Source organism: Plectropomus leopardus, chromosome 22, assembly GCF_026936395.1.
Source record: "Plectropomus leopardus strain MGB_pleo_1.0 chromosome 22, ASM2693639v1, whole genome shotgun sequence".
Lineage (NCBI taxonomy): Eukaryota > Metazoa > Chordata > Actinopteri > Perciformes > Serranidae > Plectropomus > Plectropomus leopardus.
Window position 1 is genome coordinate 22,057,838 of NC_142197.1, and position 18,664 is coordinate 22,076,501.

Sequence of the window (18,664 nt, forward strand, 5' to 3'; positions counted from 1 at the left end):
CTGTTTGCATTATAGCACTTGTGGAAGCCAGTGAGAATGAGTCAGATGTATAGAGGATAAACACAGCTAGATGAGCCTCCTATCAATAAGACTATGGTACCTTGTTGGGGAAATAATTTTGAAAAATACATAATCCAGCTTTTAACTTGCATGCATTATTACATTTACTCATTATATTACAGAGGGAAAGAGGATGTGAGTGGGGGGGTGAGTTGGGACAGCAGATGGAGTGATGGGGTGCAGAAGCAGCTCCACTCATTGAAGTGAAAAAGACAGAGGGCAAGAGAGAGGGTTTGAGTGTGAGAGCGATTGAAGTCGTACACCCCTGCTCTGTCTGAACAGAGAAAGTGGAAACATTAGTTCGGGGTGATTTGAGCACTTATTGTAAAAGTGGCAGGTCGTGTCACTGCACATAGGAAGACAAGTTATCTGTCCATTGGTTGGCTACACATGTCCACTGTATGCTCTTGACCTTCACACATGTTATGGTGGTACTGTAATCATAGCATTTTAGCAAGTCAAAAATGCTTTCTCTTTGTAAGCCTCTTTGGTTTAAAGTGACAGGCTCAGTGGTCAGGTACCCTCACTTTGGTAAATTGCAAGATGTCTACTGGAGGGAACAATAACAGAATTCTATGTAGAAAAACTCAAAAGCCGAAGCAGCAGAAACAAACATGCTTACAGCGTGGTACAAAATACAATTATGGTCTCTACAGCTTATTTTAACATTAATGACAACTGTATGGGAGTGAAAATGGGTATAGCTTACCCATTTACAATGTATATAGACTTATTACTTTATGCAAAACTAAGGGCATGGCCTGACAAATTGAACATGAACAAAACATCAGCCCTAAGCTAAAGTATTTTCTTATTCTGTACAATGAATAAATATCACATACACTGAAAAGCATTGTACTTTATGTCTCCATCTGCTACTGGGCCATCACGATAGGAGTATACATAACATGATGTTACTGTCACTACAGAAGACTTGATGATCACTAAAATTACATGCTGAGAAAAGTGGATATATAGATATCGGCATCAGTTACCAGCCAAAGGAGTTGTTTTTTAATATCAGCATATCGGATATCGGCAAATAATTCAATATCATGCATCCCTAGATGAGGCAGCATCTACTAATCAATTAAGCTTACATCCTGGAGGTCAAAGCATCACATGCCACTCAGAGAGACCCTACAGACCTAAATTCTAAAAACGGTAAGAACCTTATCACTTCCAACCATAATAAGGTGGCATATTGATCCAAGAGGCCTAAAGAGAAGCCTAAGAGGACTGAGCAAAGGTAGGTGTATGACTGAAAAATGCTGATAGGAGGAAGTGATTCATTGTACTTGTATCTACTGATAAAACAAAAGCCGCTTTCTCTTACCAGCACATAGCTGTTGGGGACTTCCCCTCTTATCTCTCAATGGCCTGATAAAGAAATCAAAAGGGCAACTCAAGGTTGAACTGCTGTTTCCTCTCTTTACCCCCCTCACCTAAATTCTCTGTCTCTTTTCTTTCCACAAGATGAGTGTTTCCACGGGGTTTAATTTTTAACTTCCTGATAGCTTTACCCTTTTGCCTGGTGGGTGGTTTTCATCTGTTTCCATCTGTTTTATGTGGCTTTGATTGAAATTACAAAGATCCCTGAGAAATCACATTCCTCTCTTTGAGCCAACTGAAGTCCTGAGTTCTCTGTAATCTGCTTTTCACTGATTTCCACGTTGTTTTCTTCCTATCTTCCTACCTTGTGTTTAGATATCATAGCTTCAAGGTGCTGACTCTTTGCCTTCTAACTACCAGTATAAGTGCTTGTATACTGCCCTGCTGCACTCGCTGTCAAATTACTCCAGAGAGAAAATGTTTCTACCTGGCATTCTCTCTTCATCTCCTCAACTTCCTCCATCTGTCACCGTCTGCGGTTGTTTGAGAAAAGACACAACATCGCAACCCGACTCACTGGCTCTCTGTGATTTTGTAACGCTGGATGATTGGGGCGCAACCCGCTCATCAATCACCGAGCCACGGTCAGAGACATTCCTGCTGTAAATATTAGGTGATTCAATATTACTCTGCCCTCATTATCTGCTATTAGGCTGGGAAGGAACACACAAATTCTGACTCTGTGGCCCCCAAATCCCGTCTGGGCCCTAGATGAGGAAGTAATCACTCTGCAACATTGTCTGAACATTTTCAGCACAAGAGAGAGGGCAGCTCACCACCAAAGCCGCACCAGAATGAAAAGGAGCAATTAATGGGCAAAGTCATTTCAGCCTGATAGTTGCTTTCAGCTGTTTCTCATGCCTTTGTACCATCCAACGACGCTGGAATCATTACAGATGAGTCGACACCCTCCTCTGCATTTCATATATCTACTTTTTTTGTACCAGCATTGATTTACACTGCAGTTTGCCCTCAGTTTCCTTTGATTTGCTCAACTTTCCAAGACGCTGCTGGCTTTCACATACTTTGGACACATAAATGCTTCAACTTTGGGTTCTTTTGCTTTTAGTTTAGGGCTGAAACAACTGGAGTAAGTCTAGTATCTAATATACTGAAAACAATCAATGAAAATAATTTGCATCAAAGCTTAATTTAATCCCTATAACTACAGTGCACTGAGTTTTATATGGGTGATTATTACTGGCACAACACACTTATGCTGTTGGCAAGTGATGGAAGGACAAAATCTATAATTACAAGATATGATGACGCAGATTGTAAAATAGAGAAAAAGGAAGAAGGTTCTGAAGGACAAAGAGAAGAGACAGGCCAGAGAAAATAACAGAAAATCTCCCAAGTTTGAAGTAGTTTCAAGCTGATATAAAGCAAAAACTCTTTACAGTGCGTCTATTGTAAAAATGTCAATGCTTCATCAGGAAGCACCCTGTCCAAAGAGCCAAGGGAACATTGGCTTTATCCTGAAACAAGAATCAATACGATTGCTAGCTGGAATATGGACTCTGAAAGGATGTATGGTACTTATAGTAAATTATGCCGATATTTGACCAGCTCTGTGTCGCTTCAGTGTGGGCAGTGATGTTAAATGCAAATGAAGGTTGCTCAGACTCGCTCCCTTTTTCTATTTGTTACAAATTTGTGCCTGATGTTTAAAATAATTATTGGTCTTACACCGGGAGCAAATTCAAAAGTGGATGCTCTGGAGATGAATAAATATGCTCGGCATAATGCACAATCCCGGTCTACACATCAGCAGTCCAGTTCAGTTCAGGTCAGATCAAATGAGCTGAACAGTGACAGAAGCAGCTGTGAGATACAAGACGGAAACAAACCACAGAGTTGGACTTGGGTGGCGCTGCAGTAGGAATGACTTGCAATACACTTGAGGTTGGAGAAGGACTTGTGTAACATGATCTAGCCTGCAGCCATCACGCAAACTCTGAAGAAGACGTGTTAGTGGTCATTCACCGGTGTGTAATGAGTTTGCAGCCCCCCGGTGATTTCAGAATGGAGCGATCCTCATTTCATTAATATTTATGACAAATCGTGGCTGGTTGCACCCTCACTCTGTGTGTGTATACGTGTGTGTGTGTGTGTGTGCTCTGAAAAGACGGCTAAACGAGCCTAACAAGTAGCAATTATTTGCTGCTGAACCACTGCTCCAGCTCTGAGAGGAAAAATTTAAATTTTTCCAACTAAAAGCACATGATATTCATCACTCAACAACATTCAATTTAAGTGTGAGCGTTGGAGAGGGATCAGGCAGTGGGGGCTCGCAGTGATATTGCGGGATAGTTGAAGGATCAGTGCAGCATGGGGTCAGGGTGAGGGATTAATAATACTACTGTGGCTCCACACACACACACACACACACACACACAAACACAAATACACATGACCTATTATTCTCCTAAGTTGCTGCGCACTTCCGTTCCAACAACATATCCGCGGATTTATGAGTAGACCTTGAGAACATGTAGCTGATTGTACTTTTTGTTATGCTTGGACAAGATGGGAGATTCGGTACAGGAGGGGGGGTATAGTTATTTCCATACAATAGCACTGTGAATCAGACACACTGTAAGCAAAGGGAAGCAGGACATCCAAGCAAAATAAACTCAATCTCATTCATGGCTTCTTGTGCGCATTCCTGGACAGTGATTTTGTGCAGGTCGCATTCATACATGAGCGGACCGGCTCGTCTGTACACCACAGCACTCATTTTCATCTGATTTATATTCAAGTGCAATTACATGGATCATAAAAATCAATGAAACAGGCGATTCAGGGAAAGACTAGAAGTTGTGTAAGACGCAAATTGATTGGGAAACCCTCAAGCAAGCAGACGAACCAAGAAAAAGCAAACTCATACAACTGGGAATAGCCAAAATCAACACATCTCATCGGTTTTTAAACATTACCATTGAAGGGGGAGTTTGGATTTTTTGAAGTGGGGTTGCATGAGGTACTTCATATCCATATCAATATCAGTGTATTTCAGCACGCCCCAAGTTTGGAGATGCAGACGGGAGTACCATTACAGAAGCTGAACAATGTACTGCTGTGGATGGGGGCAGCAGCAAAACTTATTTAAGCCAACTACAAAACATTCCACTGACAAAAATCTATAAAATTTTAACCCTTTAACACCTGGATTGACATTGATTTTACTGTGCTGCAATTAGTTGCCTTTCACAAGCACTTTAACCTCTGAAATCTGAGACAACTGGTTTGATTTCTTTTGAAAATGTGGGTGAAAACATAATAAATAAGTCTGCAAAGAGTCCTGCAAAAGGTGTAAAAGGTGACAAGGATATAAAGTTAGATAGTGGTTGTGTTATTAGATATAATAAAAAAAAAAAAAATAGGGACAAATGTCCATCAAGCTAAATTCATAATTCTTACAAATATGTACCTAAAATTATGTTATAGAAAAAATAACATAATAATTGGCCTATTTTCAGGTCATTTTGGTAATACTGAGAGTATTATAACCACTCCACCTTCCCATCAGACAGCCTGTTTTGATGAGAAAGCCGTTAGTGGTTTTTGTTCCAAATCTATCCACTCAAAGCTACCAAACTTCATTAACAAAAATCATTTTGGCAGTTGACCAACAGCTCCTGTGTTCAGCTATGTTAAATCACTGTTTCTGTCAATGGAGTCTGTCTTTGAAGAGAGCAATATAATGGTTTCATTTTCCATTTGGAAAACACTGTTTGATATTAAAGTAAAGCAGTAAAAATTACTCTCAATATAGTTTACGCCTCAACAGACATTGATTTTTTTTTTAAGTGGGACTTTATTTAGGGGGATAAAATATGTTTTGTTGCTGCCCCCATCCCCAGCAGTTTGCTGTTTAGCTTCCTGTCTGCCTCTCCAAACTGGGAGCACACAGACTGTCATCTACTGTAAATAATACAGTGATTTCTTGTTAGTAGTCCCTACAACCCAACGACAAAAAACAACAACTTAACTATTCCTTCAACGCTCTGATTTTGAGGTCATGCTCCTACCTGCTTGGCGCGCAGATCTGCCTTGGAGGGCATGTTCGGGCTGGCAGCAGGGGTCACAGGGGCACTACGGCTGCCCCCGGCCAACATCGCACGCACAGATGACAGCCACTTCATGATGCCGAAACGGGGGGATTTCACCCTGACGTGCCCCAGAAAAAGTGTCCAAAAGGGGATACAAGAGTCAAACAGAGCCTGGAGGTGGATGGAGAGAACTGCGTGGACACTACGTCCAGGGTTTTTACTCACCGGAGGGTTTCTTGGGCGAGGGGTGTGACTGGTCTACTGTTGCCTCCTCACACTGCCCATTCACTGATTACCCTAACACACACACATTTACACACACATGCCGTTAGACACTGACACAGATCCAAGCGTACACACTCTTACAGTTTATACAAGCATACAAACACACACTAATCCTACAAGCATGCGTGCACATGGGTACACGCCGCCCCCTCCCACCCACTACCCTAGTGACACACAATCCTTCCCCCATCACTCTATCACCATCTGTCACTTTCCCTGTTTCCTGCTGCTCTCCAGCCACATTACTTTAGCCCTGACTTGCATTCCTCTCCCTCACTACACACACACACACACACACACACACACACACACCTCCCGCTGTGTCCCATGGCCATCACACAGAGCAGAGATGGATGGCGGCATTAGTTCATCATTAGTGCTTCATATGCAGGCTGAGATGTCCATGTGTCTGTGATGGAATGACTGATGGACAGATGGAGGGATCGATGGTTACTGCTGATCAATTTATTGTTGGATGGAAGGATTTACATGGTTTGGAAGTTGACTGATTTATGTATGGTGGGATGGTTTGGATGCATGGCTGTGGATGTACAGTGCAGTGGATTTATGGGACGAATGGATATATGGCAAGTGCTCTGATTGATGATGCTGATTCTTATGGTATGTCACTGGTGACTATCAGTATTCTGCTGCCTGTTTATAGATACATGCCACTATATGTCCATCAGCATTTACAGAGAACATGCATATTTGTGAACATGAGTTACTCTCTCTCAATTCAGAAAGCAGAGAAGTAAGTCTCAAACTTGTGATGTCATCAAGTAAAAAGTCTGCAATGGGAGCCTGATTTTGTCGACCCATTGAGGGTTTATTTTATTGTATGTTCTCAGTTCTGAAACAATTCATTCACCAATTCATTGTCTGTGGAGCAGCTCTAGTCTTTACACCCTATGACGTCACAAGATTGAGTTTTAGCACTCTTGTTTTTGGATTTGAGTTTTTACTACTAATGTTTGACTGTCGTAGACCATAGGAATACATGTACAAATTTTGAAGAGTTCCCCTTCAATGCTTTCAAGTACTTGTGCATCCTTGTGCATGTGTTAGTACAGCACAAGCAGCACCGCTAATCAAAATATTGCATCATAATGTTTCTCAGGTCAAAATACAGCCTTCATATAGTACCATTTCCTTTGTAAAAAAAAAAAATCGACTTGTTGCTGCCAAACTACAACAAACAGAAGGTCAACATCCATACAGTAAAACTGAACAAGCTGCTTTTCAGGCCCTCCACAGGCTTGCCTCTGGGGATATGTCTCTGATTTGTCCTGTTATAGCAGTAACACCAGAAGGGGAGGGGGGGCTTCTCGTGATGCTGGGTTTGACTGCATCAGTGAAGTGGTTTCATCAAAGTAACCGCAATAATGGTGAAAAATGTTCTTAAAGAAATCCAGGGTTTTAAACAGCACTTACAAATGCATGTGTACAGAATGAGTAGATCTCCTGCCAAGGAGCACATATGTCCAAGAATAGAAACAGCAGGAAAGCTGTTCTGGTTTACATAAGATTTGGTATAGGAAGCAATGGGAATCATCAGCACAAATGGAATGTATGTTTGAGCGATTGCTCGGAGTTTACCACGCACTTGTTTAAGTCCATATGACTGGATCCCACAAGACAGCGCATCATGTTTTTGAGGTGACAATCCTCCAGATCAGAATAGCAGCACATGGTGACAAATGTCACAGTGTTGTACATTTAGAAAGCGGATAATCCCCCCGCAGGCTTTACACGGGGCTGGGCGGTATTATTGCTGGCTGGAAGACACCCCTCCAGACGAAACATGGAAGGGGAAAAGTGTGTGGCTGTGTGTTAGTGTGTGTCCGGCTCGGCCTGGTGCCCTGGCTGGGAGCAACGTGGCCATATGTGGAGGCCAGGCGTCCTTCTCTGCTGGTGTCTGTGTGATATTGGTGAGGATATGGCCAAAGCTTCGACTTAATTCATCTCTTAATCCCCTCGTCTCAGTGTGGCGTCACGTATGGCATGGTGTGGCTGGGGTTAGACGGGAACGACACACTGACCAACGCAAAAGCGAGGTTTGTGAAAAAGGAAGAATCAGGACATTGAAGAGGATACAGAGAGCCTAAGTGACAAACATACCCTACTTCTGATGACTGGTGAATCATGACTGAGTGTGTGTGTTTAAGTGTGCGTGCATTTCCAAACAAGGAAGTGTGCCTTTGGGGAGACATCAACTCTGTCTAATCTCCGACTGCGAGACGTTTCCAGTAACAAACACTGAATCATGCAAAACATGTCAGTGAGCCAGGGTACAGCCTCATCTGTAATGCTCTCTGCTCTCATGCCTTGATTCGTAATGAAACATCCCTGTCGCTGTAATGGCTTCAATATTACAGCAGGAAGGAGACAATTAAAGCTCAGATGATGCAAAAACCCAACAATGGCTCTGACATGAACACAGCCGGAGGCAGAGCGGAATATGACAAGTGGCGTGCCTGTTTTTGTGGGTGGTGAAATAGGAAATAAAAGTAGTTGTCAGCTGTGATTTGTGAATGAAGATATTACAATAATGAATGGGGACTTAAAAGCACATGTTGCAAATTCATGAAATTAAGTCAGTGGTTTTAAACATTAATAAAATAATAGTAAATCAGATATTTTTGATGAAATTGGTTACGATGCTCTGACAATGTCGAACAAAACAATTAGAAATACCACGTCAATTGCTGTATTAGAGTCCCATTCAGTTTCACAGATGCAGACTATTTTGTATTTGTACATTGGAAGCTATAAATTTGATGGTTAAAAGTACACATTTTAAGTGTAAGGTTAAAGGAGAACTGTTGTATTTCTAACCTTGACCCTATTTTTCCATATATTTGTGTCTTAGTGACTAATTGGAATAACAACTTTTAAAATTGGTCCAGTGTTGGGCGTGGAGGATGCTGTTGGCAAGCTGCAATGTAAAGTGCAACCTGCCAATTTATGTGCATTAAAGTACTTTTTTTTGCCATTGACATACTCAGGTTGTTATTGCAGGTGTCATATATTACCTTTCACTTTTTAAGGGTTTGTTTTTTGTCCTATTTTTGCGAAAGGAGATGTTTCACATTAAAATCTCATGAGAAGTGACTTGTTGCAGGAAAACCACAGTGTAAATGTTAGCGAGAGTTAGAGAGAGGAGTGCCAGGAAGAGTTTCTTTTGTTAGAGTAAAAGTTTCTAAAAGATTTTCGATGTCATTGCTGGATATTTATTTTCCACATTGTAAAAAATTCTGTGTGATTTATGAAGGACACTTCTCCTTAATCAGACAAAAAAAGACTGGAATGAGCGGAAAACTATTTTTTTTAAAAATGTAATTTCTTTGTAAGGTCCTTATGGTCTTAGGTCATAATGTGGTAAGACAATCATTATAACAATCTGAGCCTGTCAGTGGCAAAACAAACACTTCCAATGCAAACTGGCAGGGTGCACCTGTCTGAAGGGTTACACTGCTTGCTTTGGTCTTGCTCAATAGTGGTACAATTTTTTAAAAATGTTCCAACGAGTCACTTAGACGCAAAAACATGGAAAAGTAGGGTCCAGGTTAAGGACTGTGTTTTAAAATTACAGGCGGAAATGCAACATTATCTATCAGTAAGTAATGTGTCAGGTCTTACCTTTATGTGTATATCCTGCATTTTGCCATGCAGGCTACATAAAAGAACGCCTGAAAGGTGCAGACACTTCTGTAGACTCAAAACACTATGACACTGTCTGAATGTTTTTTTAGGATCAAACATCTATTTTTTTAGGCATGCAAAGGATGTACTTTTTAAGTCCACAGTGAAGTCTGCAGGGTTTTGGCAGCCTATGTGTAGCCTGAAAGACAAAATCCAGGGCCAAATAAGTCTATTCTTTTTTTTCTTAAAGCTTATTGCGGGAAATAAACTATCATAAGCGAAGGCGACCTACATGGAACGCTTTATATCAACTCAGAGCTTCTCTTATCTGTATTATGACAGCTGGGCGTAAAGAGGACACATTTAGACAGATTTGAGTGAGTAAGTGAAACTAAAGCTGCAGTGCAGGGGGTGCAAATACAGGATTCAGAAAAGTGAAGGGGACATGTCCCTCCTGATGATGACATCCTCAACAGAGTCACTGGGAAGAACAGCTCTCCAGAGTTGCTGCAATTCCAAACTTTAATCAAAGTGGTACTTGGACTTATCTGAAGAGGTGATAGTGTACCCCTCCCAAATCAAAGGAGATTTAACTCTTTCAAAAAGCACAGCCTGCAGCTGACTTCTGTCTACAACATTTCATCTTTTACAGAAACACTTTATCAGCCACCACAAAGCTGGACCACAGAACAGAGGGACGCAACTTTGTTCCAAACTCATAAACATCAAGCTTCAATGTAAACCGCACTCCCTGCGACACCAGGGGGTGAGGAGGATGGAGGGGAAGGATACTGAGGTACAGTACGGACACAAATACTCACACAACAATGAATGGGCTAAAAAAATCCTGTGATGTTTTGGCAATAATGTCCTTTCATGTCAGGCCAATAAAGCTAATGTAACTGAGATTGAGAGCGAAACACGCAGAGGAGGAGGAGGGAGGGAGAGAAGGCGGAGTTATGAGCATTTGAACGGCGAGCTTTGGAACTCCTCCACATTCCTTCGCGCTCCCACATCCCTCCCACGTTTTCAGCGCTCACTCTGTGCTGAAATGCCCCAGTGGAGACGGCTGCTTTCATCCAGCTCCAAGCGGCCCGAGAGAAAATCAAGAGGGCTGTAAATGTTTCGGCGTGAGAGAGGCATTAAAACTAATTCCCTGAAGACAGAAAAGGGCTTTTCCGAAGCGGGTGGGACAGCAGCCTGAGCTGCACCCTCGGACACAGCAGCGCTGCATACATGGAACGCCATCACCTTTGCACCGCATCCCTTTGTGGTTCAGAGGCCTTAAGCTATCCAAAACTTTGCTTATTTGGAACATATGTGAATGTAATGTATCAGAAATCATTGTTGCTCAATACCCATGATTTTGTAGATTTGATATGAATTGCTACATCGACTCTGCAGATCTGGACAATGTGTTTGAGAAATTAAAAAATAACAAAATACCTTTCCCAAAAACTCCAAAAACAACAAAAAGACTGGGAACTATATTCTTCACAGATGACAGAAAAATGTATCCTCCATGCAGACCACTGCCATTACTGTCTGTCAAACTGCTACAATGAGAAGCTCAGAAGAAGCAAAAAGAACAAAGTGAGGAAATCCCAGAGGGTGCTGGGACACAGAGCCATTAGTCCGCCTCAACGTCCAGTTTCCCTCCTGTGAGGTTTCCGTGCTTGTTGTTTCCTATGTTGAGGCTGTTTTCACTCTCACTGTAATCTGGTATGGTTACTGTAGTCCTGATGATTCTGTGACATTATGAATTCAGACTAAAGTAAAACCTTTGACCACCACATTCTAATCAGTCCATCTTTGAGTCAAAGTAGACCCTCGTGCCAAGTTTTAAGAAATTCCCCAAGGTGCTCTTGAGAAATTGCGTTCACAAGGGATAAATGCAAGGTCACACTAAAATCTAATCAGTTCACCCTGAGTCCAAATGGATGTTTGTGCCAAATTTTAAAAAATTCCCTCAAGGCGGTCTTGAGAAATCACATTCACAAGAATGAGAAGGATGGACAGACAACCAGAAAACATATTGACTCTGGCCACAGTTATCACCGCTGACGAGGCATAAAAAACAGCAGGGCAATGTTCTGATTCATAACTCAAGATTCCTGATATTTAGGTTGTAAATTCATAATAGTATTAGATGAAAATGTTTAACTGATACAAACAGATTTGCATATATTGGTTCATAAGTTAATACACAAACTTTTTAAAAAATGCATTTATATTTAGATTGATTGTTTACTGCAGTTCTCATGAGTTCGGTGTTTTGCAGCGGGGATTTTGGGCTGTTCCTCCTTGTCGTTTGTTCGCCTGTGAACGATCAAGAAATGCACATTGATTTATGACTCAGTAATAGCAAAATATTTGTTATTTGGGGAGTTTATGTAAGTCTCATGCGAAGCTTACTGTAACAGTAAAATTAAATCTGTGTGTTTCATGCACTGCCTTTTCTCCGTCTCCCAGGGTGTTCACACACGTGTTAATAGTTCCCGGTTAACAACAGAGGGGAGTAAATAGAGGGGAGTGTACATACCCAAATTTAAACCTGATAAATACATTTCTTACACGAAATGTCTAATTTGATACAAAGTATGGCTTATTACTATCCTGTAAAATGAAGTGTGGCTGTGTCTGTTGTTATGAGATCTACAAACCTCATTAAAAAAAAAAAATGTTCTCGCAAACATGTGACTTTAATCTCCAAACTGTGATTTTTTTTCTTGGTATATTACACCCCTCCCTCAGCCAAGTATTTTTTATTTATTTATTTATTTTACTTACAGTGATTGTTTTAGTTTACCCTTATCCATTTATTTATTTCTTGATATATCTACCATTGTTTTAAAAGTGTATTCCTCCTCTCTCTGTTAACATTATGTTTGTTTTTATGGAAAAGAAGCATGCCAAGGCCATGTTTTGTTATCTTTGAAAATTATGCCTCTCAAAAGAAAACAAAAACCATTGAAACAAAAAAAACATAGATGTTAGATGTTTGTTTCTTGCCGCAGCTGACTCTTATCTCGCGTCTGTTTGTTTTCACAGAAACATTCATCAGCTGTGTACCATAGTTTGCATTGTGCGGGTACACAGCATCTCGCTCTAACAGAACTCATTTCCCACTTCCTTCAGTGGGCAATGAATCACCCAGTGTTACCTCAAGTAAAATGCACCGGGTCGCATCTTCCACATGTTCCAACGAACACGCCCACTGTGTAAGCACGGCTGCGATGGAGTGATAAACAGCCCTGGGCTCACAGAGCAGCGTGACTGGTTGAAAGTGAGGCAGCACAGGTGGGACTGATTGCAGACTGACACACAGTGGGGTCAGCACAGGCCACTGTTTCACTGCACATGAATATTGATGCGATGAAGTGGAAGAAGTTGAAAGTAGTGACCTTGATGAGAGGACTTTGTTGTAAGCCAGAGGACTAGTGCTGCTGCAGTGCAGTGCAGCTTGGCTGTAGATCTGGACAACCCCTCTCATCCTCTGCCAAAGGATCCAGGGGCCAGCGGGGACTTGAGACGTTTTTGGAGGGCCTTTTTTTTTCTCCCAGCAACAGCTTTTTTGGAATGAGGCAGATGTAAACAATTACTGAGCAAAACGCTCATGACGGGGAGGAAACAGAGAGGGATTAGCTGAGTTTCATCTCCAGAGTTTTGGCATTAATTGACGCACAAGCGAAAGCAGAGATGCTTTTTTTTTAAAAAAAAATAAGAGAGAGAGGACCCCCTCCACATCCCCTTTTCAACTTTGTAGCCTGCAGATTTTGGCTCTGTCAGAACAGCACTGCTGCGCTTTGAGACCCCCCAGTGAAAACAGTCGGAATCAGCGGTTTCTCTTCACATGGGGGATTGTGTCAATCAAAAGGGGAAAGTACGGAGGACTTGAGTTGAGAATGTCACAGACAGGAAATATAGCATTTGTGGAAAAACACTGGTGCTTCAGTTAGACAGGGCTGATCATTTCCCAAATTTGTCCAACAGTAAATGCTTTCTCTGTCCTTTAACTTGATGAGAGGGGCTACGTAGAAATTCTACACTGGGTCCAAAGAGTGGGAAAATGACGAGTAAAAATAGAAGAATCTAGAAGGAATAGGTAAAAAGAATGAGAGAAAGATTGGGACTTAAATCAGATAGTTCCAATTTCTTTACAGTGTGGGTGTACGGTTACTTATCCATAAACAGTACATCACCTGCAGGAGATGTCAGGCAATACGTCTCTGGAAAAGCAGGAGTCTGACACGGAAGCTATGCACTGTACTGCTGTGGATGGGGATCAGTGACAAAATGTACTGTAGCCACCTTAAAAAATCAAAATCAGTTTAATTGTATACTATATTTAGAATGATTTCACTGCTTTACCTTGCAGTCAGAGCGATTTACAACAGGAAAATGAAGGTATTATATCGCCAGACTCCATTAAGAAAAGCTGTGATCTTAAATTGCTGAACTCAAGAGCTGCTGGTCTACTGCTGCCTTATGCCTGGTTCACACTGGACATGGAAGCATCCCGATATGTTAATTGAGGCGCATCCGTCTGTCAGCAGTCACCTAGCCGTTCACACCATTCCTCCGCACAGATCAGCAGCAATTCTCCTTTCTGCTCTTTTTTTTTTAATCATACAGAGAGCTCTGTCCCTTCTGGCTTGTGTGTCACAGGTTGGAGATTTTAATCGATGTCGTGAAAGTGTGAGATAGAGCCTAAAAGCATGAGACTCATGGCAGATGCGTCACAGCTGGCAACCCTGGTGGGTAAGGGATTCACAGAATTTTTTAAATAACCGAAATAACCGACATGGGCAAGATTATGTCGGTTAGAGGTTCTGAATATGGGTTTCAATCAATTTTCGATGAATTGCCCAGCCCAAACTGAAACTCCTATTGGTTTGTTTTTTTAAGGTGGGACTATTTTAAAGTAGCCAAAATATATTTTGTTGCTGGCCCCATCCACTGCAGTACATTGCTGAACTTCCAAGTTGGACTCATACAGTCCCACATCAAATTATCCACACTATCCCTTTAAAGACAGGCAGAAATATGACCTCTGGTGATGCACTCCAAAATCTCCATAAACCTGGGTATAAAATTCACCAGAGCCTGTTATTAATGATATAATATTCATGCAGCAAAACACCTTTGGGATCAGTGCAAACCTGAAGGTTAGATAAACAGGCTTGTAGCCAGCAGGTTGCCAGTTAAACCAGCAAAACACTGTGGTCGCACAGGGCTGTGAAACACAAGAAGTGCCTCACATGATTTCTACATACTTGGTCAACATTCCCTGAATACACACAAGTTACGAAAATACAAAAAAGGCAGATTTCTTTCATCTCCTTAAGTGGCTGCTGAGCACAACGCAGTCCCAGAATAGATTTTGGATAACGACTCCCCACGCTGCCTGAATAATTTATCCTTACTTTTCCCTAGAATGAGACTGGGAAGTTTCTGCCAAAAATAAAATCTCTAGTAAACACGAGCTCTTTAATATGTGTGTGTTTAAAAAAAGATAATAAGTGGGCATTACAGGGTAGAAATGCTGCCTGGCATTTTGGCAACCAAATGTCTGGTTTATGACACGATAGGAGAAGGCAAGGCGAGGGAGGAGGTCACGAGGTACATCGGAGGACAACGGGCCTTAAAAGTGTGCTTCAGAAATGACTGACAATGTACAGTTTGTACTCTAGGTGTGTGCTGGCAGTGGTTTCAGAAGCCTACGAGACATGAAGGAGACATGCCAGAACAGTCACACACAGGGGTAGGTGTGTGTCTTACAGTTGGAGCTGTAGGCGACTAGGTGAGTGGCAACAGAAAGAGATGTTGTGTGAAAACAGAAGACGAACTACACTACTGCATTGTTTCATTGCCAGCTTGGATTGGCGCCATGTGTCTTTCAAACACCCGCAATGTTTCGACAGTAAATCTTCTCCAATTGTGAGGGCAGCATCTCGTCAAACAGGTTTGCCCCTTCGTCGCATTGCGATAATTATAAGAAAAAAATGCATTGGAAAATTCAGTGTCTGATTGTCACAGCAAACTTGAACCTGCTTCCTCTGTGATTGAAATGCGATAAGAGTGGGAAACTTATCGAGTTTCAGGTTCAAAAGTTCAGATATGTAATCTATCATTGGTAAGCATTTACGCTCTGCAAGTATCAAGAGCACTCTACAGTATCAAGACTTCATCTTTTGTTGACCTCTGACCTCTGCAGAGCAGGATTAAAGACAAAAAGCTGAGGTTTAAGAACCTAAATTCAAAGAGCAAATTTAAATATATTTTCTTCTCTATTTGCTCCATGAGTAAACAACAAAAAAGGAATAAGGGCTATATTGAAAGAAAAATCTTAGACTATGGGAATAAAGTCATAATCTCAAGAAAACATATAAAAGAATAAAGTCAAAATTTAGAGAAAAATTATGTAATAAGTATTAGTAATATTTTGACAATAAAGTTATAACTTTGCAAGAACAAAAAATCACTATCTTACATGATTAAATTAAAAAGTCACAGATTTTTTTACATCATCATTTTTATACACCAGCATTTTTATACATCCTATCAATTTAAAACAGTAATTTAATGAAGCCTTAAAAATCATTTTTTTAAATCACAGAATTGCATGGGATTTGAACCCCCACCACCAGTGTAAAAGTCCCAGTTAGTCATTCATCCACCACAGCTTGGATACAAAGCAGACTTTGTCTCTATTTATTTCATGTTACCTGACTTTCTGTCCTTAATGTGTGACTTTTTCTCTCAAATGTACAACTTAATTCTTGCAATATTATGGATTTTTCCCCTGAATTTATGACTTTATTCTCATAATATCATGACTTTATTCTCAAAATGTATTGTTTTTCCCCAGTTTGGCTTAATCCTCTTTCGTCATAAACATTTAAAAATAAAAAATGCTACGTGATTGAACACCAAAATTTACATACAAACATAAGAGCTTATTTTGTGGATGAGGGAGGAATTAAACTATTTTGGAGACTAAATGTTTTAAGCTTATTTATACTTAAAAATATTTTAGCCAGGATAATTGTGACATTCGATTTTCATATCGTCCCATGTCTAATCTTCATCTATTGTTTTCGCATTTTGCCAACAAGCTAATATATACAGTGTCTCATGGTGGACTGGGTTATGTATGACTGGTTCTTCCATATAGAACAGCACAGGGATTTCACAACCTATCCCTCCACAATGCATTACAACCTAATTAATCATGGTGCAGCCTGACTACTCAATTATTGTTCAGCTTGTCTCTTCACCCGCCTGTTTGTTCCAGAAGCCTCTGTGTCCTTGTCTGATTGGTTGTTGTGAAAAGGTGCACCTTGTTTTGATGTCGACATGCTCTTTTCAGCTATGCCCTGTTTATTCACACATGAATACGACTGTTGTCACCCACAAACCACCAGATGTTATTTGTTGAAAGCAAATGACCCGAGGCTCTTTCCATTGTGTTGTGGGTGAGAAAAACAGGGTGTTTTTTTGACCAGATAAAGAAAAATATGCAGCAAGAAACCAATGAAAGAGCAGAAAATGACAACATGATGCAAGCCACCACATCACCAAAAAGTGAAGAAATCGATGTCAAAAACAAAATTCACCCATAACCAATGGGTGACAGATGAATCGTTGGGGACATTGAGAGGAAAACAGAACCATTTGCCTCTGTATATTGTATATTTGAAAAAAATGCATGGTAATGTTTTGTTTTTTTCAACCAGAATGCAATGCAAATTTCATTCTGTTACTCCTATAGGGCCAAACAATTTTACAAAAATGCCAACAACAGATGATTTCTCACAATTAATGACCCCTTCCTCACAAGGGAATAATATGGACAATGGGAACATGTGTTTGGAAGTTAAGCTCATTGCTAAAAAGCCCATCCCAACAAGATCTGTCAGTCAAGCAGAAAGGTTTAACCCTTTGGAGCCTGAGCAAAGTGGCTTGATTTCTTTAAAAAACATGAGGAGAAGCAACTAAAGAAGAAATAACTTAAAAACTACACCAATTTGCTCAGGGTTCAAAGTTTTAAATACTTGTGAAGGCGTGAGAAAAAAGCACAAGAAAAGTAATGTTGCCCTCAGTTTCAAAGGGGAAGTGATTCGGTAATCTATAAACTATTAATCCCCTATTTAAACATTTGAAGTTGGACAAAATACCTTTTTCCTCTACTTCTGAACATTTCTGGAGCTCATAAAGCAGTCCCAGAAAACCACTCCACGTTAGGTGCCAGTGTCTCCTACCGTCCCAAAACTGAGGGACTTTCTCAACCATTTGTCCCAACTATTGTCAGGCCTTTACCAGTAATCTTTGATCACATGGTCCCTCTTCTAAAACATCATACCACAAGGGCACACAGGTCTCAAACTGGCAGCCATAATGGTTTTCCCATGGCACAGACACAAACAGACACCAATATAGCCTCATACACAAGCATGTGTGGTCCTGAGTTAACTTCCTTTGTGTGTTGCTGTTTTCCTTTGAGGTAAAGCAGGCGTCCGCAGGAGTCAATGAGTTTTTAAGTGGCTCTGGTGACTTTGTGGGACAAACAAGCGGCAAAGGTCCCGGCCCAGCACCCAAAACCTCAGACTGAGCTCCACACATGGCAGGAATGTGAGCGAATGAGAGAGTGTCTGAGTCAGCGCATGCATTTTGTTTGGACGGGACTCTTCGATATGTGTGTGTGTGTGTGTGTGTGTGAGTACACCGAGACTTAATCAAGCCATTGTTCCTGGAGCGAACATTGAGGTTTTTCAACTGTTGATATCACCAGAACAGCAGAAATATATTATTTTTTATTCTAAACATCATTTTTCTGTTTCCTCTGCTGACATGAGGAACAAAATCCTCACCATTTACTTAACTAGAGGGGCGAGCTTTCACTCACGCATTGTGTCTCTGAAACGTTTGGGGCAGCTCTGTGCGCCGGGCAGCTGCCAATCGGTAATGAAGAACAAAAGCGGCACATCTGCTGTGGCTTTGGCGAGAGAGCGCCAAGGCGGCCTCAAAGCAAACTCCAACCTTTTATAAGAACCATAAAAAGACCGCACTCAGTGCTGGGACAGAAAACAAGAGGGGGGAAAAAAATCATAATAATAATCTGGGTAAACAAAATCTGCTGGCTATACAGAAACACGCTCAGATGGAAAGTTGACGGTGCTGCAAGGCAACTAGAGGACAGCTATCAACGGGACTAATCCACGGGA

The 18,664-nt window shown here is 41.1% G+C and overlaps 1 long non-coding RNA gene across 1 annotated transcript in view; it reads left to right on the forward strand.

Moving 5' to 3' along the window:
* Positions 1-12,442, forward strand: part of LOC148185916 (uncharacterized) — a 30,522-nt gene extending 18,080 nt beyond the window's left edge. Inside the window, exon 3 of the long non-coding RNA XR_015775516.1 lies at positions 10,090-12,442. This is a non-coding gene — a long non-coding RNA (uncharacterized LOC148185916). The remainder of the gene's footprint in view (positions 1-10,089) is intronic.
* The last annotated feature ends 6,222 nt before the right edge of the window (positions 12,443-18,664 follow it).